This window comes from Chelonoidis abingdonii, chromosome 1 (assembly GCF_003597395.2).
Source record: "Chelonoidis abingdonii isolate Lonesome George chromosome 1, CheloAbing_2.0, whole genome shotgun sequence".
Taxonomy (NCBI): domain Eukaryota; kingdom Metazoa; phylum Chordata; order Testudines; family Testudinidae; genus Chelonoidis; species Chelonoidis abingdonii.
This window is the reverse complement of record NC_133769.1, coordinates 24711889-24734879: the sequence shown is the minus strand read 5'-3', so window position 1 is coordinate 24734879 and position 22991 is coordinate 24711889. Positions and strand designations below refer to the sequence as shown.

Genomic DNA, 22991 nt, shown 5'->3' with positions numbered 1-22991 from the left:
GACGAGCAGTCAGCATGTACTACCATATGTGAATGTATTAGGAAATCTAGGAACGCAAGAGGCCACAAGGAGGCCTCGAACCAGCGCGCCGCACGCTGCCCTCCACTTAGTGGAGAGAGTCAGAGGGAGAAAACAAGCAATAGGTTATGCGCCCAAGTGTGAAAAGGTCCGGTAGTGGTCGAGTGACTAAAGAAGGTGGTTATCTTGCGTAGGATGCCCTATGCGTGAAAGGTAACTGATACCGCGCTCCGATGTATTGTTATTGGCTGTATCAACTAGCTGATCTGCTACAAGAGCATGACTTGTCGCTTCACCTATATGAGACTCGCGTGTGCCATGATCCACAGGGCAGCAGAGGCGGCCGCAACCCGGAGACAGGGTCGACCTTGTCAGTTACGCCCCTAAATATAAAAAGGCCTATTAACTCTCTGATCAGACACAGGAGTGTAGTGACCGACTGTATGGCAAGATCACTGAGATGGAACATATCTGCCAATAAGGCGGCGAAGGACCCCTACCATGTAGAAGAGGAATACTTCTTCGTCACACTACTTTGAATCAACATCAACGTTGATTTGTGGATAGTTTTAGGCACTAAGCCAGATGGACATACACTCGTTTTCGTACTGTTGAATATATTTTTTTGAACATTAGCTGTTAATAACGATGACGTTCTTACAATCAGGAGTGCGCATCTCACCCGAGCGGGTCTTATTCACCATCGTCTCGAGCGCCCCCTAGACTGTCTCAGAGGGTCTACCTTGCAGATGATTACCAACAAACTGGAGGAAAGAAAACTAAGGGGTGGGATGTTGCCCAAAGTCAAACGCAGTCTGTGCGGCCGAGAGCCAGACTCCTGGCAACCCGTGCTGCCTGCATAACTCTCGCAAGTCGCACGCTCTTAACCGGACGAAGCCAGCACCACCCTCTCTGGCCTGCAGGGGGGTGCACACCAGTTTCCACATAAGCGGCTGAAGACCAGAAGCACACCGCCATGTCTGTTTGGCGCTCTGCATCAGCCAGCTCATCCCATCTGTCACCACAAAGCCTGAACCCATATTACTCGAGTTAGCCTCTGAGAGGGCTCTCCAGCCCCGGCAAGAGGTTAGGTGCGATGCCTCCTTCACTGGAACAGCCGCAGACTGGAGGATTACTTCCAGAGCCTGCATCCAGGATTTAACTAACGAGAAGACTGGTTCTTTGAAGTGAGCAGCGCTGATCCTCTGTAGTTTCCGCCAAGGCGCACATTTCAGTCACTCCTTCGTACCCTTTGCTACGGTTACGTAATCCGAGACAAAGCTGTCTTCCCTAGTGCCCCAGCACTTCAACAGCCTGTGAACCTGTCGCGTGTATATTGATGGTTGGACGTGATAGCCTGCTACCGAGGCATAGCTGAAGTCTATGTGGCAGGCTAGCGTGTGTGTATTTAGACCCCGTGCACTTTGGGAGCCTATGGAACAGTTACGTCTGAATGTGTAGAAAGCGGGAGAGTTATCAGCTGCCACTAAGTTTCGCCATACCCAGGAGCTCCCACACCACTACGGCACGCTCCGCGCCTGGGCTTTTCAGCACAGCAGGCCAGATATGCTACAGCTAAGACTGGACTCGCTGCCCTCCCAGGGTCGCCAGTAGATTTCCCTGCACACTTGCCAGCGACACGACTTGCCAATCGCAAGTGTGGATAGACACCACTCGTCTGCACAGTCTCTTTCTTCATAGGCCCAGACTTTCAGGGAATACCGGACAAAAGGACATCAGGTCTGTCCCTTAGCTCCGCTGGTGCACTCAGTGGTTAGGATGCGATCTGAGGAGGGAGGAGATTCCCCCTTACTTGGGGGGTCCACCGACGCACCCGAGACCTTCTGCAGGACTGCTGCCCAAATACACCCATTGCTCATTTCGCACATGCAGCCCTTCCGATCAGCCCTTTCTGGCGTCACTTTCATGTCTCCACGCCTGGAGCCGGATGAAACTTGGAGCTGTGGGGAGTCAGTGGGTTGACGTGAATGGCTGGATCCGTGTCACTCAAGGATTCCCCTTGTGCAGGAAAAGCCAAGGGTGGCAGTGGGCTGCGTTCCTCCCATTGGCTTCTTGACTTGGCATGAAAGCACGAGAATGACCAACAATGGGGTCGTAGTGGGAAAGAAGCCTCTGGCCCTTAGAAAATGCCAAGCAGAGCTGGTGACAGAAGCATCCTCCTGAGAGGAAGAGTGTAGGCGCTGCCCAGGAAAGCCCAAGTCCATCTTTTCCTTTAGAAAAGAAAGAAAACACTGACTGGAACTTTGATACCTGTGAATGATGATACAGTCGTGACACAGCTCGCCCTGCAAAGAGCCAGTCTCTGATGCAGGCGGTGTCTTGAGAGCATGTCTTAAGTTCACACAGAGAATCCCCTTTGGACTGGCGATCGCTCAGACCTTGGAAGGAACGAGGAGCACTGATTTACCAGTTTCTGTTTCAGTTCCAGTCCATGCCTTTGTGCCAATTATTCGAGCCGCTGCTACATGACTACGTTGCATCACACTAGGCTTGCCACAGTGATCGTAGCCAGCCCCTCAACATATGAAGATCATCACTACTACAAGCAGTGTCCCATCTTGGAGGAGGGGAACAGATATCACAGTTCCATGTTTGCTGTTCTGTCAGAGCAAGAAATCCTAATCTTGCCTTAAGAAATCATTTTCATTCCCTCCGTGGTAGAATGTGCCACTGTTGTCATACATCGTTTCAGTATTGCAGTAGATAAGCCATGGATTTTTGGTTATGCAATTCTGCCGCGCCGAAATGTTAACTATGGATTAGGGTGCTTACTGCCAGACAGTCTGCATCGACTCCATCCATCTCCTAATGTGCTCGCAGCAGGTGAATCGATACGGGAGGCTCGCGAGGGTGAGAGGTTCTTAGCAGTGTCAGCCTAAACACTAGCGGTAGTAGAGAACGACGTGCTCCGCTACCTACTGTAGCATTGCTGCTCATCCTATAAATTCCTACTCTATCCGCTCAGTCTCCAATAGGATCTTTCCATTTTCATGGTAACGTAGGTTTCCGATAGGCATTGGTCCAGTTTCCTGTCTTCTGCGTACCTGCTATATCCTTTTCCCTTCCTGCTTCATAAAGAGTCTTTCACGGGCGATCGCACTCAGCGTCAGTGCTTTCGTGAGTCATCGCGGTGTGCTTACTACCATTTGGAGCCGTTTCAGCAGAAGTAGCTCGTGAGCTACAAAGCAACATTTCAGGGCTCATCTGCTTACTGGTCATACCTTAATGCATCCAAGCAACCTCATAGAGATCATACTGACTCTGAAATGCTGCTTTGGATCACAGAGCTGGAAGAGTGCGGCCTGATTTCCCTGTTGAGTAGATGCACAGATCTCTCGCACCTTTTCACTCGGACTAAAATCTGCGTATTCAAAATCCCTTTACAAGAGCAATCTGGAGGCTTATGTTCCCTCCCATATATTTCATATTTATCGAGCTCTTCGTAAGAACTAATTTTTTCACAACTAAACGGATGTAGGAATCTCTTTGAGATGAAATTTAGCTCTCAAACCTCTCGAGCTGTGCTAGGGCTCTTTCAGGTAACGGGTTCAAACTCGCTCTCCTGGTGCTGGGGGATTCCTCTTATTGTTCTGCATGGCGATGGGGGCACCCTAGCGCTTATTTTCCCCAATTTGTTCCCTATTTAACAACCACTGCGAAAGGAACAGCCTGCGGACTACATGATGAATAATTTCTGTCGTGATGAGGGACCGATAAACTCGGTGCACATACTCTGGCTCACATTTAGTCTGTTTCCTCAATCTCTCCTCGTACACTGCTTATTTCTACACTCTCACTACGCCACTTCTTGACTCGCTAGTCGGATGACTATCGTGAGCTCGCCATATATCTATCACTTTCTTCCCAAGATAGCGGATACGAAGGCGCTGCCAATCCTTCGCATAGGCTATTATCGCTAAGAGAAGAAGCCTACTGCCCCAGCCCGTGCGTGCTCGTTGACTTTTTGTTCCACCAGTGTCATTACAAGCCCTGGGCTCAGAACCACTATATCTATGGATGCGAAGTGCCCTATACTGACCGTATAACAGGTGTCTGGGAGGGCCAAAACCTCTGGTGGTTCTTTCACTTCGAGGAAACTTCGCACTAATGGGCATGGTTCCTATCACGCTTGCTCTCAGAGCAGACTCCGTGACTAAGATCTGTACTGGGCCCTCAAGTTACAGTCTCGCATTGGTTGAAGAGACCCAGAATAGTAACATTCTCGAGACGTTTGTCAGGTTGCATACAGAGCGTGATTCTTCCACACTGGTGCGGTACAGCGAGTTGTGGCCTCGGAACCACATCTTTCACCATTATCAGCTGCGGCCTATATCTGTGCAAAGCGGTTCTCAGTGTAGCAACGTGACTTCGACTACATAAAGCCCAGAAGGCGTCCAGCATCTTATATCTCTGGTTCTCAGGGCCACAGCTCAGAGACATGTCCTGGACATAAACAAAGTCGCCCTCGCCTCCACGACCCACCCTCATGCACAACTCAAGCTCACACAACCCATTAGCTGCTTCATTGAGTCTTTTCTTACCCAGCACCTTGGACATAGTTTTGAGCATATTCATCGAAACTATATCAGATAACCACTAGGCAAGGGTGTACTCACACCTTGCTGAATCGAGCCCTCTCTCCCACACTCCAGCCCGAAGGTCCTGGCTATATGAGAAAGCTGTATGCGGATTCTCCCAGTTACTTTGTATCTGGATCCTCCAAAGACGTAGCCGTGTCTTACTTGATAAGATGCTCATGTCATAGGGTGCAAAGCGAGTAGTGTGGGCGCTCAATGCAGCGGTTAACTGGTTGATGAAATACTCCAGCCTGCAGCGTTATTTTATAGGAGTGTCAGACTAGATAATCTAATGCGTCCCTTCTGGCCAGTCAAAGGGTACGATAACAAAAAGTAATGTAACTCTCTCAATGACAGTCTGTTGCAAAAACAAATGTACAATTCCAAATCTCTGCCATTAGCTCAAATCTTCAATCAACATGACTTATGCCTACTCTCTCGCAAGCGAGTGCAAGTTTTTGCGTCGGCATGTACTTTCAACCTCTATGATATTTCAATGACGTATAATGACCTTTCTGCAAGACATCATAGGAATATTACACGAGACAGAACGACCGAGCACGTCTGCTTAAGAAAAGAGAGAAATCGAAGTCGCACAAAAGTTTCTTTTACTATGGATATGGCTGACATCTCTACGACCCGTGCCCACCCGAGGCTAGCGGCTAGGACATACGATCGCATCTGGAGAGGAATCTAGTGAGGCTGCTAACTGTTTTACTGATAGTGCAATACTGTGTATAGACATTCTTCACGGTGATCCCGCGCGGGAGTAGTGTTCTCTGCATGATATAGCTATATATTACGCCTACATGTCTACTCGTCATCTCTATCTCTGTTAGAGCGTGTCACTTTCATGTACTGCCAGACTATGCGACAGTCTTGTCTCAAAATCCAAGTGACAGTTCGAGTTGGGACTGTCGGACACTGTCAAAGTGGTTTAGCAACACTATGCAGCAGGAGAAAAGTGTGATCAAAATGTAGCTGCTTTTCAAAGCTAAATACACCGTGATTTATAAGGAGAAAAGGTATGTGAATACACGACAGACTAACGCTCCTGAAATTCCCTTCCTAACGAAGCTGGTTTGTTTTGTGACAATTGGAAACACCTTGAAACACTTTGACTTTCTTGTACATTTAGCTGCTTGAAGCTAAAATAACCACCATTAAGGAATGCATTGGCCAGAAAATTGTCTGGCAGGTGTTGACTAGCCAAGATTAAATAGGTGGGAATGGAAAGCCACAGAAACGAGTTTTAACCTGGGAAACGTTTAAAGCAGCTCACACTCATGGTTAACAGGGTCTGTCTGAGATACATATAATTCGCTCTTATATGCGACCAAGACACATCTGTGTAATAAATGCGGTAGAGAGACATTCTGTAGAGCACTGTCAGATGCTAATGAGATCTCTTTGCCTTAATTAGTTATATGCCTTTGTCAATGGAGTTGGTACTTGAATTCACTTGGACCTTCCTAAAGTCCCATCTGGTTGCTCCATAGACAACATTCTGACGTGTTATGCTTGGTCTTGTTTGGGTTGTGTGGGTCTGGCATGCAGCCAGGGAAGGAGGTGCGAGGATCAGGTACAATGGATAGTATTTTGGCAATTAAATTTATCTTTGGTCTATTAGAGGTAAAAATGCCCAATGACCTGTGATGGGATGTTAGATGGGGTGGGATCTGAGTTACTACAGAGAATTCTTTCCTGGGTGCTGGCTGGTGAGTCTTGCCCACATGCTCAGGGTTTAGCTGATCACCATATTTGAGGTGATGAAGGAATTTTCCTCTAGAGCAGATTGGCAGAGGCCCTGGGTTTTTTTGGTCTTCCTCTGCAGCGTCGGGCATGGGTCACTTGCTGGAGGATTCTCTGCACACTGAAGTCTTCAAACAATGATTTGAGGACTTCAATAGCTCAGACATCGGTTAGGGGTTCATTACAGGAGTGGGAGGGTGAGATTCTGTGGCCTGCTTTGTGCAAGAGGTCAGACTAGATGATAACAATGGTCCCTTCTGACCTTAAAGTCTATAACCTAAAGGTGAAAACCATTATAGCTCATAACTAATCCCCAGAGCTGGTTCCCTTTCCTTCTTTCACTTATGTTAAGGTGGCAGCCAGTTAGTGCCATACATACAACTGGGTACATTTAAACTAACACAGAGCAAAAATACCACTCTGTTTTCAATACAAGTGTGTAATTCTGATTAGAATTAATGTAAGTTATGAGTGTGCATGCACTGAGAATCTCAGCTTTCTGTCATCACTACAGTCGCTTGTTCTGTAGATCTGAACTACGTTGGTCATGCCGGATGTTAAAAAGAATTATGAGTACCCATACGTGGGATAGGGGGATGAAATTACACACATATTTGATTTCTAGATCTTTGTATAGAAATGGAATTTTCAGCATTACCAGTGTTTAAGAGATCTACCTAAAAAGTGTTATGTGGTTAGTCAAGCTACTTATTGATTTGAAACAAAAACCTACTACAATAATCACATGAACAATAACACTTTGCATTCCCTCAAGAACAATTATTATTTAAAGAATGCAAGTTATATGGTGATGTTGCTTATCACAGCTTTAATCTCTCTCAATGGACAAACTTAATAGTTTACTGTAAAAGTGCTGAAAATGAATTATGAAAGTAAGCCAAAGAAGAGTGAAAAAAGCCTGTTTTAAAACAAAAACAGATTTTAAAGCTTCCCACCGAGAACAAAATTCTGCCCTGAACTGCTCCCATGTGGCTCTTATTGAAGTGAAATTCTACCTGTGGGCAGTATTTGGTCTTAAGCATGCAAACTCATTACTGTTTACTGATGGGCAGCTGGAAGTCCAATCTTGTATACCTCTCATGCTGGAAGACTTTCATAGGTACATTGGCAAAATTCTCCTTACGCTTATATATTTTAAATTGCATCTAACCATACCTCTAGATTTACTTAAGGGCTTGGGGCCCAATCATCTTTCAAACTCTTATTCCCATAACTAATCTCAATGGCTGGTTCTGATAAGCAAAGAACCTATGCTTGCATGCAGTCCTGAGATGAAGAGGTCCCATCCAGAGGAAGAATAAGGTTCCTCCCTCATGGTCCTCACTTCATATAAGGAATGAGTGTGAGCACTCTACTCTGTACCTGTCATAGAATCATAGAATATCAGGGTTGGAAGGGACCTCAGGAAGTCATCTAGTCCAACCCCCTGCTCAAAGCAGGACCAATCCCCAACTAAATCATCCCAGCCAAGGCTTTATCAAATCTGACTTTAAAAACATCTAAAGGAAGTTGATTCCACCGTCCCCCCCAGGTAAACCATTCCTGTTCTTCACCACCCTCCTAGTGAAAAAGTTTTTCCTAATATCCAACCTAAACCTCCCCCACTGCAACTGGAGACCATTACTCCTTGTTCTGTCTTCTGGTACCACTGAGAACAGTCTAGATCCATCCTCTTTGGAATCGCCTTTCAGGTAACTGAAAGCAGCTATCAAATCCCCACTCATTCTTCTCTTCTGCAGACTAAACAATCCCAGTCCTCTCAGCCTCTCCTCATAAGTCATGTGCTCCAGCCCCCTAATCATTTTTGCTGCCCTCCACTGGACTCTTTCCAATTTTTCCACATCCTTCTTGTAGTGTGGGGCCCAAAACTGGACACAAGTCTCCAGATGAGGGCTCACCAATGTCGAATAGAGGGGAATGATCACATCCCTCAATCTGCTGGCAATGCCCCTACTTATACAGCCCAAAATGTCATTAGCCTTCTTGGCAACAAGGGCACACTGTCGACTCAAATCCAGCTTCTCATCCACTGTAACCCCTAGGTCCTTTTCTGCAGAACTGCTGCCTAGCCATTCGGTCTCTAGTCTCTAGCAGTGCATGGGATTCTTCCATCCTAATCAGGTTTCTTTTGGCCCAATCCTCTAATTTGTCTAGGTCTCTCTATATCCTATCACTGTCCTCCAGCATATCTACCACTTCTCCCAGTTTAGTGTAATCTGCAAACTTGCTGAGAGTGCAATCCATGCCATCCCTCAGATCATTAATGAAGATATTTAACAAAACCGGCCCTGGGACCTTTGGGGCACTCCGCTTGATACCAGCTGCCATATAGACATGGAGCCATTGATCACTACCTGTTGAGCCCAATGATCTAGCCAGCTTTCTATCCACCTTATCGTCCAGTCATCCAGCCCAGCTCTGCCAAACCCAAGTGTTCAAAAAGCATAAGCCAGGACACAAAAATCATGAAATTGGTTTAAAATGTCATGAGATTTAAAAATGAACTGTGGGTCCTTCATATGCTTTCTGGTTTCTGAAACTTCAGGGTCCATATTTTCTCTGCACCCCCAGGGCAGGAAACAAACTTTTATTTTTTAAATGATAGCTAGGATTCTCACATGACTCCTTGATTCCAGGAAGCTGGGGCTTTAAGAAAAAAAACTTACCAAGTATTGCAAAACTTGCAATAAATTTCCCTACTTGGACTCCAAGTCTGCCAGCCCTAGCTGGAGTTCACATTTCAAAATATCAGAAATCAAATATTTATTCTGGAAAAATCCCTGCTCTCTCTTATGTATTTGCATCACATCTCTCAATCAGGGTTTTCACTTTTAAGTCCCCAGGTGTCCAAATGTCCTTTTTGGGAAAAGGCAGGGCCATTTAAACATTGAATGTTGGCTGACAGTTTTTTGTTAATGTTAACTTCAGAGGGATTACACATTCAAGTAAGGTTTGCAGTGCCGAGTTCTTATGAACCACATACAAATTGGAGCAAGGCGCACAATTAACCCTCAAGCTACTCAAACTAAGTCTTCCCTATCCTGAAAAATTTTCAGATTGACAAAGCAATATTAGTACTCCTGCTCCTGCTCAGCTTGCCCTTCCAGCAGCCTATATTCACTGGGGTTGAATAGCCATGCAGATTCTGAGTGTCTTGCTGCTGGAGACATCACTCCCTACTTTGACATCAGCTGCCTTTTATTTTTAGTTGGGCAGCAGAATGTTAAAAAAGAATTCAACATGCAGCGTGATAGATTATTTTGTCTAAATCCAGAAAATGTGCAAATTTTGCCTTCTGCATTATTGCCATCCCTTACTTTTACTAGCCAAACAATTTTGGGCTGAAGAAAAGGCAAAGGTAGTCTTCCCACCTCCATAACTGCAGTTACTGAAAACAACCAGAATAGAAGCAGTGGCAGGGTACCTGTGATACACAATGCCCCATGCTCAGGCTAGATTCCAAATTCATTTGCTCTGATATAAATATCAGATAATTCCACTGACTTCTGTTGATTCCACTGGAGATACTGTGATGTTAAACCAGTGAGAGATCCAAATCTGTCATTTTATTATTAGAAGTCTTTCCCACATCATGCTAATAATGTAAGTAGAAAGCGTACAGTGCATTAGCCTAACTATACTATCTGTTTCCATTATAAACTTCATGTTCTGGGGTCTGTCACTTGGCCATGCAAAACTGAAACTTACCTTAAACACTTTTCACCCAGGTGTAATAACCATGAATATCCTGCTCCACCAATCCCCCTTCTCCACAAATTGCCCAAGCCACTTTTAGCTCTACACAGATTTTTAAAAATTGAATTTGATTTCTGAAGTTTTTGACTTAGAGGGCAAGATCACCAGGCTCAGCTAGTTGTAATTCAGGCACAATTGAATTATGGTGATAAGGAACAGTAATTCTAAGACACTTTAAGGCCTGATCTGTGGCCTGACTGGGTACCAAATTGGCCCTTGGCATAATTTAATGGAATTTAAAGGATGATTTGAGATAAGTGGATTAGAGTGGTCCTTTAGGGACTTCTCCACAGGCCAGGAATCACCAGTGATGCTGTTATTTCTCCAGCCCACTCAGGAATCACCCTTACGCCAGGAGTGGGAGTGAGGGAGAAGTAGGGGGTATAGAGCTTGCTAAGCCAGATTTATCTCTCACAGGGATTCACTCTATATCAGAGGATTTATGCTTGCTGCTGAAGTGCTGCTGGAGGGGCAAGGACAAGAATCTAACCTACTGTACCTAAGAATCAGATTAATTTTAAATAGTAAAGATTTGCGGGTACTCAGGCCATGTTTGAATATTTAATTTATCAATTATATAAGTAATTTTAAAAGTGTTGCTTAATAACTGGTACTTTCCACAATGTTATATACCAATACCCTTTGCTGACAGAAACCAGCATATATCCTCTCTCGGAATACATCACAGTGGGACAACACAGATACTATCTAATCTCTGAATAATATTCTACATTGTTTGCTTTTCCTCTGTCCTGATTTTCTACCTTCATGACTTATGAGTATGTCCCTGAGTTGTTCCTTTTATGGCACCAAGAGTGAAACTCAAACAACAGACACTTTTTGTCTCCCTCTTCTTAGTTCTCCTGTAGACTTTGCTGGGCTCCCTCATTTCTAGTCCAATCATGCACTGTACGACAGGACCAAGTAAACTCCCATCATGCTTGAATGCAGACAGAGAATCTAAAACATAGGATGCCCTGGGGAAGTATGGGTAAGGGGAATAAATGAACCTGGACTCATTATCAGAGAGGAAAGGGTGTTTGTGAAGAAGAGATGAAAGATGGCAGACTGAAGATTCACATAAATAAGGATATGCAACCATGTTTGGGAGGGGTATGAGAGAGGGCTTTTCAAAATGGCCACCCCCTTTGATGTTCCCCATCCCCAGGAATTAAGTAGGCTTTCTCATTATGACAGTGGTACAGAATCTTAGATATAGTCACTTTCTTCCAACATTGAACCACACTATTCCAATAAGGAAAAGAACATTATCCCTAAAGCTGTTTTGTCTCTCTCCCCCTGAGCTTCACTCCAGAAAGTTAAAGATGGAGGCCAATGTCCAATGACATCAATGGAACGACTCCCACTGATGTAAACAAGGATCTGTATTAATTAAAAATACCTTAATACTGTATATTTAATGGGGTTTATATATAAAATCTCTGACAAAGATGTTAAAAGTACATTGTGATTTCACACAAACAGGGTTTGACACCTTGTCATAAATGGATAGGTAGGTAAGGGTTAAGTTTCTTTTACCTGAAAAGGGTAACCGAACACCTGACCAGAGGACCAATCAGAGAACTGGATTGTTTAAAGTCAGGGGCGGGAATTTGTATACTCGGGGTCTTTGTTGTTTTCTTAGCTATGAGGAAACAAGTCTTCTTCTAATTCTCTCCTAATACTTCTTCTAAACATCTGTAAGTACCCAGGAACCGCAAAGTAATTCAGCTATGATGGTCTTTGGGGTGTATTTACCTGTATGTTAATTTGTTGTGCTGGTTTAATTGGGCTATCTTTTAAATCAGACTGTTTCTTTATATTTTCTTATAAGCAAGAGCCTGTATTGAGTTTCTTAATGCAAGATGATTGTTTTATATTTTCTTTCTTTTTTTCTATAAAGTTTTCTTGTTAAACCTTGTGAAAGTTCTTTTCCTAGGGAGGCAAAGGGAAAAGCCAGGCTGTGGGGTATTTTCCTATTTGGGTCCAGGGAAAGAGCAGACTACGGGGAAAGAGACGAAGAATTCTCTCTGTTCTCTGGTGGTTACAGTTTTTCCCTCGTTCCTGGAGCAAGGGGGGTGGCAGAGCCCAGCTGTGGGTATTTTGCATCTCCATTGTCCTGAGGGAAGCAGAAAAGCTGGTTTCTTGGGTCACACAGGTTAGCCGCGAGGCAAGCCTGATAAGGAGGGGGAAGGGGTTATTTTCCCTGCTTTTAGCATCCAAGGGATTGGGAATCTGGGTGTCCCACCAAGGGAGGGTTGGGGACACCAGAGGGAGGAAAGGGGGGATCAGGCCCCATAGATTAATTCCTGATCTGGTGGCAGCGAGAATATCCAAGCTGGTAGTGAGCTTGGGGGAGTTTCAGGTAAGCCCCCAAACTTTGGACGCAAAAGTCCAGGTTTGGGACAGGACCAGACTGGTGGACACTAAAGTCCAGGTCTGGGACTGGACGGCTAGATTACCACACACCTGCTACTGAATCTTCACACAAAAGGTAACAATTATATACATATTAATTGATTCTGAACACAGTCTGAGTTCATCTGCTTAAAAATTATTGTGATTTTGATACACATATTTTAACAGATTGTATTTTATGGCTGTGTCTTTTTATGACGCAAGGAACTACATTTTAAATGTAGAAAAACTCTGCTCTTGGTAATTTGCATCCTTATGTTCTATTATAGATTTTCCTATTTGGATTTCCATCTGGTCTCCAATGTCTTTTTGAGTTTGTTATGACTTTAATGAGATCATCTTGGTTTTACATACCTACAATTTTATTCCTGTTTGAAATTAGCAGTACCAACTTACCTAGCCATAAACTCCATTGTCTTACCCAGGCAGTTTAACAATGAACACAGCATGGGTAATACTGCAACAAAAAAGAGCAAATGGACTAGAGGTAAAACATTTCAGTTCCAAGAATCAGAAAGTGGAAAAGTACAGCTCATGCTAACCCTTATTTCTTAACCATCAGTACCTCATATCTGAATGTGTGTGGGGTCTAGTGGACAGGACACAGGACATGCCATCAGGTATTTCTAATCTCTAATCCTATCTCCACCACTGATGTGTAGAATGACCTTGCGCAGGACCACCTCTGTGTTTATCTCCCTGTTGGAAAGTGAGGCTAATAACCACCTCCCATGGGCCTGGGGAGGATTACATTTATAGAATGTATTGAAAATTTAAACCATTATTTATATGTTAAGTATAATTATTTGGTAGCAATAGGCAACTATTTCCACATAATAGAGTTCACAGCATATCCAGATAGATATCATAAAGACAAACATGACACAAATAATGATTTATCAAGAGAGACTAGCATAGAAGTAGACTGGGATTTGTGACCATTGATATACAGTAGAACCTCAGAGTTATGAACACATCAAGAATGGAGGTTATTTGTAACTCTGAACAAAACATAATGGTCATTCTTTCAAAGTTTATGACTGAACATTGACTTAACGCAGCTTTGAAACTTTACTATGCAGAGGAAAAATGCTGCTTTCTCTTTATTTTTTTCAGTAGTTTACAAATAACAAAGTACTGTACTGAATTTTGTTTTATTTGGCTTTGTTTTTTATCTTTGCGGCAGCCTGACTATGTACTTCCAGTTCCAAATGAGGTGTGTGGTTGACTGTCAGTTCGTAACTCTGAGGTTCTACTGTATCATTTAGAAGAGCTAAATAAACACACTGGTAAAACTAAATTAGACTTTGTTTAAAATTAATAATTTCTTTCTTATTTAACAGTAATGAATATTATCAATCTGGGCTAGCTCTTCAATATTTTTTATTACACCGCATGAGTACATAGAAGGCTCTCTAAAAAAAAAAAATGTTTACACTGCAGGCAATGCAGAAATCTTTCACCAAACCTGGTTCCCTATCCGCAAACAAAAAGTTTAACATACATCAACCAGGGCCGGTGCAACCATTTAGGCGACCTAGACGGTTGCCTAGGGCACTGGGATTTGGGGGGTGGCATTTTCTTCGATAGTGACCGCAGTGGCCAGATCTTCAGCCGCCCCAGTCGCCGTCAGCATTTAGGCAGAGGGAGCTGGGTCAGGGGAGCGCGGGGAGGGCCGCCTGCAGCAAGTAAGTGGGGGGGCAGGAAAGAAGGGGAACTCCCCGCCCCAGCTCACCCCCGTCCCACCTCCTCGCTGAGCAAGCCGTGGCTGCTTCACTTCTTCCACCTGCCAGGCTTGCAGCGCCAATCAGCTTAGGTGCCGAAAGCCTGGGATGCGGGAGAAGTGAAGCCACGAAGGCATGCTTGGGGTGGAGGTTGGGCTGGGGGGTGAGCTGGGGCAGGGGTGTGTGTGCCTCAGGGCGGAGGGTGGGGAGCTGCCACAGGTGGGGCGCCTCAGGGTGGAGGGGGAGAGCTGCTGCACGGGGGTAGGGGGGCAGGGTGAAAGTTTCGCCTAGGGCACGAAACATCCTTGCACCGGCCCTGCATACACCTATAGCCAACTCATTCTTATTCATGAATATGTAAAGTCATATATCTAATACATTATGGGATGTAAAGTTAGACAAGCAATAGGATAAATGAGCTGAACAATTGTGAAAACAGTAGTGGAACACCCAGCCCTCAATAATGAGGAGGTAGGGCTTGTGGTTAAGGTATTGGCCTATACTTCAGAATATGTGGGTTCAGTTCCTGGCTCAGGTTCAAAGTTTCTGTGAATCTGTTGTACCTCATCTCCCAGTATGTAAAATGGGGATAACCTATTATTTTCTCTGGCTTGTCTATTTAGACTGTGAGCTCTTCAGGAAAAGCTTTCTAGTGTATTTACAGTGCCCAGTGTAACAGGACTGTGATCCCAGCCAGGGCCTCTGAACACCACTGTAATTGAGGGAATACAAAAAAGTAGTCATTTTTTAAAGTAATTAAGGTGGGGTAAAAAAACAGCAACATCACGAAGAAAATACGAGGAAAGGCATACTTTGCTTCTTGAGACTACAGTAACATAACCTGATTTTATAGGGGGACTCTCGATTTTTGGGTCTCTTTCTTATCTAGGCTCGTATTACCCCCCACTCCCTGTCCTGATTTTTTACACTTGCTGTCTGGTCACCCTAAAAATAGTAGAACCTCAGAGTTATGAAAAGCAGAGTTACAAACTGTCCGGTCAACCACACACCTCACTTGGAACTGGAAGTTTGCAATCAGGCAGCAACAGAGTCAATCAAACAAACAAAAACATCCCCCAAATACAGCACAGTACTCTGCTAAATGTAAACTACTAAAAAATAAAGGGAAATTTAAAAAAAGGGTTTGACACGGTAAGAAAATTGTTACTGTGCTTTTTTTCCATTTACATTAAGATGATTAAAAGCAAAATTTTTCTTCTGCATAGTAAAGTTTCAAACCTGTATTAAGTCAATGTTCAGTGGTAAACTTCTGAAAGAACAATCACAAAATTTTGTTCAGAGTTACAAACAACCTCCATTCCCGAGGTGTTTGTAAGTCTGAGGTGCTACTGTAAAGTAATTATTTTCTCTGTGTACATCTTTGTAAGGCTGGCCCTGAGAGTGAAAAGAGTGCCATCTGAGGCTATGTCTACACTACACACAGCTGATGGCTGAGTGTAGTGAGCTTGTAGCTACATCCTGCAGTGAAGAGCCTGCTGTGCTCACACCACAGTGAGTAGTTACACAAATCAATGAAAGGGTCTGGCAAAAGGGAGACAGTGGGGGAAAACTTCAGCAACTCCTCACTACTGGAGCCTTTCATTGTGGCGGGGAAGGGCACCAGGATTGGGGACATGGCGGAGCCTTTCCTGGCTGCCTTTGCCCTGCCAGAGCCTTTCCCCCTAGGAGAGTCTATTTCTGTGGCGGGGAAAGTCTCCAGCAGCGGGAAAGCATGGCTAAAAATAGCTGTGTAGATGTGGATGCATGGTATGGGTGAGTAGAGAGTGTGTATGTACTCACACCCTTCAGGCATGGCTTTACATGTCATCTAAGCCATGCCTCACTAGCTACACTGCTGTTTATACCCAGGCTAGGGGGGCTATGTGGGTATGCACTCTACATGCCGCTGAGAAAAGCTCCATTACAGTATAAAGGAAAGAGGTACATTTAGAACTATTAGCAAAGGCATAGCCTGTCAGCAACCGTGGATTACATATGCGATTTCTGAATGTTTTTGCCATTCTTCCCCCATCAGACCAAAAGTCTGATTTCAGTTGCACTCCAGTACTGAATTAATGAGGGACGCTGCTCTAACAGAGAAAATGTTTCTAACATCTCTTGGATTGAATCGATGAACATTTGACAGGTACGCTCTGTGGGTACTTTTTATTCTGCATTTGACATTCTAGCAGAGTTTTAACCAATTCTTCATATCCAAAATATATAATGATTTGGGAATACCCATGCATGTCAGGTTGCAGTTTAGACACCCAGTCTCACTCAGCCACTTTCACTTGCTCTGCATCTATTATAGCAATTTTTTAAAACAAACTTGGCAGTCAAGGAAGTCACTCCTCTTGTGTCTGGAAAGCTTCATTCCCATAGCAGCAGCAGTCGCACTGACCCCTGATGTATCACATAATACATCAATCTGAAAGGGAGGTATCTAGCCAACCTGTCTCCAAAGGTCCTTGATCTCCCACAGAAGGAGGGTATGTCTCTCTGCAGATGTCTCTGCGGGGTGTTTCAGAAATAGTTTCTGAGCAAATTGAGGCTTTCTTGTATTGGATGGAAAATATTTATAGCCTTGGTGACACTAACAAAATATATTAGATCCCCAGCTGCATTTGGCAACATTTAATACATGGTGTTCAATCTCATAACACAAGCAGTAGCTGCAGGAAAATTTCCTGCTAGCTTCTCTTCCCTCTCATTTCTGTCTGGCGTCTTAGGTTAAGAGGACTCACTAAAGAAGGACAATGGTAAGTGTTAACACTTTGGTTCCAGGAATCAAGATTTCTTTTTGCAAGATGCTTTGCAATAGCACAGTCAGGAAGAAGGTGAACAATTTCAAAGCGTGAATAAAGGAAGATGTGTTTCTAGTGGTTAGAGCTCAAAGGTCAGAACCTCCACTGGTATCAGTCATCATAACCTTCAATGCAGCTATGCACATTTAAATCAGCTGAGGATTTGATCTCATGACTGGGACTCAATACACAAGATGTGTGAAAGTTATGGCCCAAAATCTAAACTCAGAATTTCACATGAACCTCTGGTCCCCAGAAAACATTGTCCCCAGCCCTCATAGCCTCAGATCCTCTTCTCCCCTCAACAAAGCATCTCCATCTTTTTTAGTCATCTGGGAGGCCTGATGTTTTTATCTTCCCACTTCTAAAGCTCTCAGGAGAGGGTCACTCTCCCATGTAGTCTTTTCTTAGTGGAAAGCAGGCCCACTCCTGTCCTCAAACCTTGCAAGCGTCTTCAGGGAAATGAGCTTGCTGCTTCCCTTTCTCTTGTTGCTACCTGTGCTAATAACCAATAACCCTTACCTCAGAGTGCCTCACAGATGTGTGTACAGTTTTCCAGGACCATGGGACAGCCTGACTACTGAATCTAATCTAGAAATTTATTTAAAAAAAATTATTAAAGCTAATGTTAAAAATATATATATAATACATAGGTTGGGAAAAGAGTGTTTGTACATCTGAGTATAGTGCTTAGATTATCCAAAAATACAAAGTTAGTTTTTAAAAGTCGTATCGTTCATAGGGTAAATAATCAGCAATAACCCAAATTTAGGTGAATAGATTTAACAATACAGTTTAGATATTACAATCCAAATACTCAGGTACATCACTCATGATAAATTGTAAAGAGACTTGGTTGTGGAAAGCAAAATACATCAATGAGTGGAGATTGTCCCTCAATAATTGAGAATTAGGTAGGATGTCCATTTAGAAAATACAATCCATGAGGAAAGTATTTCAGTTACTTTCATAATAAACTCCCATCATGGTCTAGCAGGTATTGGCTATTATTACAAGCAACAGAAGGACCAAATAAACATTTCCCAATGCAGCTAAGGCTGAATGGAGAGCAGGCAGGTAAGGCCTGAAGATGTTTCCTGCAGATCTGGGGAGGAGGATGCAGCAAATCTAATCTCAATGGTTTACAAAGTTTCAGGCAGTCTTAGTTTTTGGGATCTCCCCAAATCAGAATTTAAGGGAGTAAAAATGATCCTGAAACCATAACAGGTGAACCTACCTGTTCGTTTATTCCTACTTGTGTGAATCACAACTGGCAAGTTATGCACAGACTGGCTCTGCCACCAATGCATTATGCAGTCTAAGGCAAATCAACTAATCTGTGCCTCAGTTTGCCTATCTGTAGAACGGAGCTAACATCTCTACTTCCCATAGGGGTTGTGACGCGTAACTAGTTAATGTGGCTGAAACACTTTGGGATTGCTTATTTGAGTATATTTCTGAAATTAAGGTTACTTACTTGTGATGTACTTAGAGATGGGACTCTGCAGATTACATGCTTGGGAAACGAGCTGACTTGTGCTATTCAACAGTGCAGCCTTCTACTAGCAGTCCTAATCCACCGCCTACATACCTCTCTGTCCCCACCCTCAATCTCTAAGCACATGCTGAGGATGTGGCTATAAAAGGAGGAATATGCAGAGGACACTCAAAGAAGTAAAGATTGCTTTGAAATAATATATTCCAAAAATATTCCTGTAAATTCGCATAGGATATTATATTATTAATCTGCATAACTCCACTAGAGGTGCATGATAAAACAGATAAGAAGCTAAATCATCTACTCCAATTTACAATCTAAGGGCCCAATCCAGCAAATGCTACCTGTAGGGGCATGCTCACTTCCACAAATAGTCATGCAGAGATCAGTGGAATAGTCATAAAGCAACCTCGCTTGGAGCACCCTCTTGCAGCAGACCACAGCATGACATGTGCGCCTGCTTCAGTTTCCCTCCTCCGGAGTCCTCAGAAATAGTCCAAACAGTCTTTCTGAGTACAGCAGGACGTTGTGGGATTAATTTATTACAAAAGTCCCACGCATATAACTTGTAAGAGAACAAGTCCCAATACCAAATCCCACAACCATAGTCCAGGCAGCACATCAAGTAGATCCCTGACATCCCTTCCCCGGGCCTCCTGGCTCCTCAGCACAGCCCTGGCTACCCAGACTCTTCCATGCAGCCCTGGCATTCCTCACCACACCTTGGCTCGCTGGTCTTCAGCTGTCTCTGGCCCCTTGTCTCCAACTTTCCAACTCCAAGAGCCAGTAGGCATCTCTCTCTGATACTCTCAGCCTTCAGCTCCCTCTAGACATCTCCGGCAGTGTCTCTCTAGTTCAAGAGTGACAGCTTGCTAGTCCCTGCACTGGCTTCCTGGCCCTCAGCTCTTCAGCCTCCCAGCACTGGCTTTGGCTCTTGAAAATCAGCGTGTTAGCTCCTCTCTTGGTTTCCTGGTAATTCCTCCTTCTTTCCAGGGAGAACCTGCAAGAGCTTTCTGCAGCTTTTCCCAGACCTTGACGTCATGACTCTGGCAGCACTAACTCACCAGACCTCTCCTTCACCGTTTTTTTTTTTCAAGGGTCTCTTTACAGTTCCAGGTCTGCCCAGCCCCCTTAGTTGACCAAATTAGAACACCCTGTAATGGCACAGGGAAACTTCTTTTGCAGGGACCACCCACCTGTGACAGGGATTATGCATGGTTGAAAGCAGAACCAACTAGTCAAGTTTGTAAAATCAATCCTAAATTAGATGGACAAACAACAGCATGAGAAATAGCAACAGCCATGGAACACAGGATGGGAAACATGGTTCATGGGCACAGTCTAGAAGATATTGTAGAGATTTACAGAGCTGGTGCTTTTATGCTGAGGGAGTGAGATATACCATTCATGAGGCTAGGACCCAAAATGTAGTTACTAATATCTCATATTAGATTAATGATAGAAGCATTCAAGAAAAGTCACCAACTGCGATAAAAGTGATTAAAAATAAATAATAGAAACAATTTGCTTGATGGCAACCTGAATATTTACAATAAACCTTAACTTACACTACCTTTTGCCTGTTGTATTCCCTTATCCGGTACACAAGACACTAAGAGCTAGCCTGCTCATGAAAGCAAGTGATCCCCGACATAAGGATTACTGCATAATTTGGCAGTAAGGGCCAGATTATCAAAATAGCTCAGCACACAATATGCTTCACTGACTGGAATTACTTCACTCTTCACTAAAAAAAGCTTTCAGTAAAACTGCTGATCATTAATGGTAACTGGACGCCAATTTACAGTGGCTATTTCTACACTGTACCACTGCAGCTGCACTGCTGTAAGGTCTCTTTTGTAGCCACTCTATGCTGATGGAGGAGAGCTCTCCTGTCAACGTACTTAAATCACCCCTAACAAGCAGCAGTAGCTATGTTGGCGGGAGAGCATCTCCCGCCAACATAGCACTGTCCACAACAGCACTTCTGTTGGTGTAACTTATGTTGCCCAGGGGCATGTTTTTTAATACCTCAACCCACAAAAAGTTTACTGACCGAAGTACTTGTGCAGACATAGCCAGTATCTGAAGCCCCATAGTTTAAATGAGTTCCTTTCCTCTGTGTGTTTTTTGTGATTGACCCTCTCCAAGGGGAGGGAAAAGTAGAGAAGGCCTGCATTACACTTGCTTACACAAATCTGGTTCAATAATCAATTAATTAAAACAAAAAAGGGATATATTACTCTTTCATCGCTAGAAAGAGGTCTTAAAATAGCAAAATCTTTCTGGTAATAGGAGCTCAATATATGAAACACATTAAAAAATCCTCCCAAAATCCTAACTACAGAAGATTTTTTTCACTTCAAGTAACTCAGCATCCTTCCCTAATAGAGAAACATATCTGAGCTTTCAGGCAAGATTCGGACCCTAATTACACCAGTATAAATCAAGAGCAACTTCCCTGACTTCATTGGATTTACGTTGCTGTAACTGAGATCAGATTCAGAGGCAAAACATTTGCTTTGGACAAACTGAGGAAACATCTGCCTAATCCAAACAGGCTGCAGCCATTCACACAATAAATGACTGATAAAAATGTTGTTGTCTCGTCAATGGAGTCAACTTGTTTCTGTGTGAAGACCTGGACAGGTTCATATTCATAGTCCAAACCAGGGTGAAAGCGTTGCATATAGATAGCTTCATATTGCTCATCAGTGAGCTACAGATTCATACAAATGTACAGCTGGACAGGACTTTGAGAAGTCAATTCCAGACCCCTGTACTGAGTAAGGACCAAATAAACATGGATCATTGCTGACAAGGGTTTGTCCACTCTGTTCCTAAAGACTTTCAGTCATGGGGATTCCACAACCTCCCTTGGAAGTCTATTCCAGAGCTTAACTACCCTTACAGTTAGAAAGTTTCTCCTAATATCTAACATAAATGTTCCTTGCTGCAGATGAAGCTCATTACTTCTTGTCCTACCTTCAGCGGATATGGAAAACAATTGATCATAATCCTCTTTAAAACAGCCCTTAACAGATTTGAAGACTGTTATGAAGTCCCCTCTCAGTCTTCTTTTGTCAAGACTAAACATAGCCATTTTTTTTAACCTTTCCTCATAGATCAGGTTTTCTAAACCTTTTCTCATTTTCTGGACTCTTTCCAATTTATCCTCATCTTTCCTAAAGCGTGGCATCCAGAAATGAACACAGTACGTCAGCTGAAGCCCCACCACTGCTGAGCAGAGCAGGACAATTACTTCCCATGTCTTACATGGTATCTGAAGAAAATTACGACTTAATTGGCTTTGCAGAGACTTTGTGGGACAACTCCCATGACTGAAGTACCAACTTTGAGCGATATAGCTTGTTCTGAAAGGATAGGTATGGGTGAAAAGGAGGAGGTGACATTGTGCTGTACATCAAGAATGTAAATAATTGCTCCGAGGTCCAAGAGGAAGTGAGCGACGGACAAGTGAGGATAAAAAGGGAAAAGAACAATAGCAATATTATGTTGAGGTCTATTACAGACCACCAAATCAAGAGGAGGAAGTGGATGAGTCATTCCACAAGCAGGTAACACATGAACTAGTGTTAATGGGCATTTCAACTTCCCTGATATATGTCGGAAGACTATTACATAATATGTCTTGCAAATTCCTAGCATGTTTAGAGGACAACTTTTTGATTCAGAAAGTCGAGGAAACAACTAGTGGGTAATACATTTTGGATCTGGTTTTGATTAACAGGGATGAATTAGCTGTGAACGTGAAGTGTTTGGAAACTTGGGAGAAAGTGATCATGTTCTGATAGAAATCAAGATCCTATGGAAAGGAGGACATGAGAAAAGCAAAACAAGGACACTGGACTTCAGAAAGGTGGATTTCAACCAACTCTGAGAAATAATAGGTAAGGTTACATGGAAAGACCAATTAGGAAGAAAAGGAGTCAAAGGTGGCTGCAGTTCCAAAACGATGTAATACAGGAAGCTCAATCAAGTTATTCCAGTGCAGAGGAAAGATAAGAAGAACCACTGGAGGCCAATGTGGCTGCACAAAGAGCTATTTAGCTATCTAAAAACCAAAAGGGATACATACAGGAAATGGAAGGAGGGTCATGTCACCAAGGAAGTATATATGGAAATAGTGTGAGCAAGTAAGCAAAAAATCAGGAAAGTCGAGGCAAAGAATGAGTTACAGCAGGCATGGAATTTTACAGACAACAAGAATGGGTTCCTCAAATATGTAAGCCAAAAAGGAAAGATCAAGGATGGTGTGGGTCTGCGGCTCAGAGGAGAACAGAAGATGGTAACAGAAGATGATTGGAAAGCAGAGCTGCTCAATGCTCAATGTCGGTCTTCTCAGAAAAATAACGTGAACAGATGACTAGCGAAGTTA

General features: G+C 43.5%; 1 protein-coding gene across 8 annotated transcripts in view; it reads right to left on the bottom strand.

The window, feature by feature from the left end:
- The window catches only part of MAGI2 (membrane associated guanylate kinase, WW and PDZ domain containing 2), a 1226839-nt gene that overhangs the window by 563781 nt on the left and 640067 nt on the right, over window positions 1-22991 (bottom strand). The gene's annotated exons all lie outside the window — the stretch shown is intronic.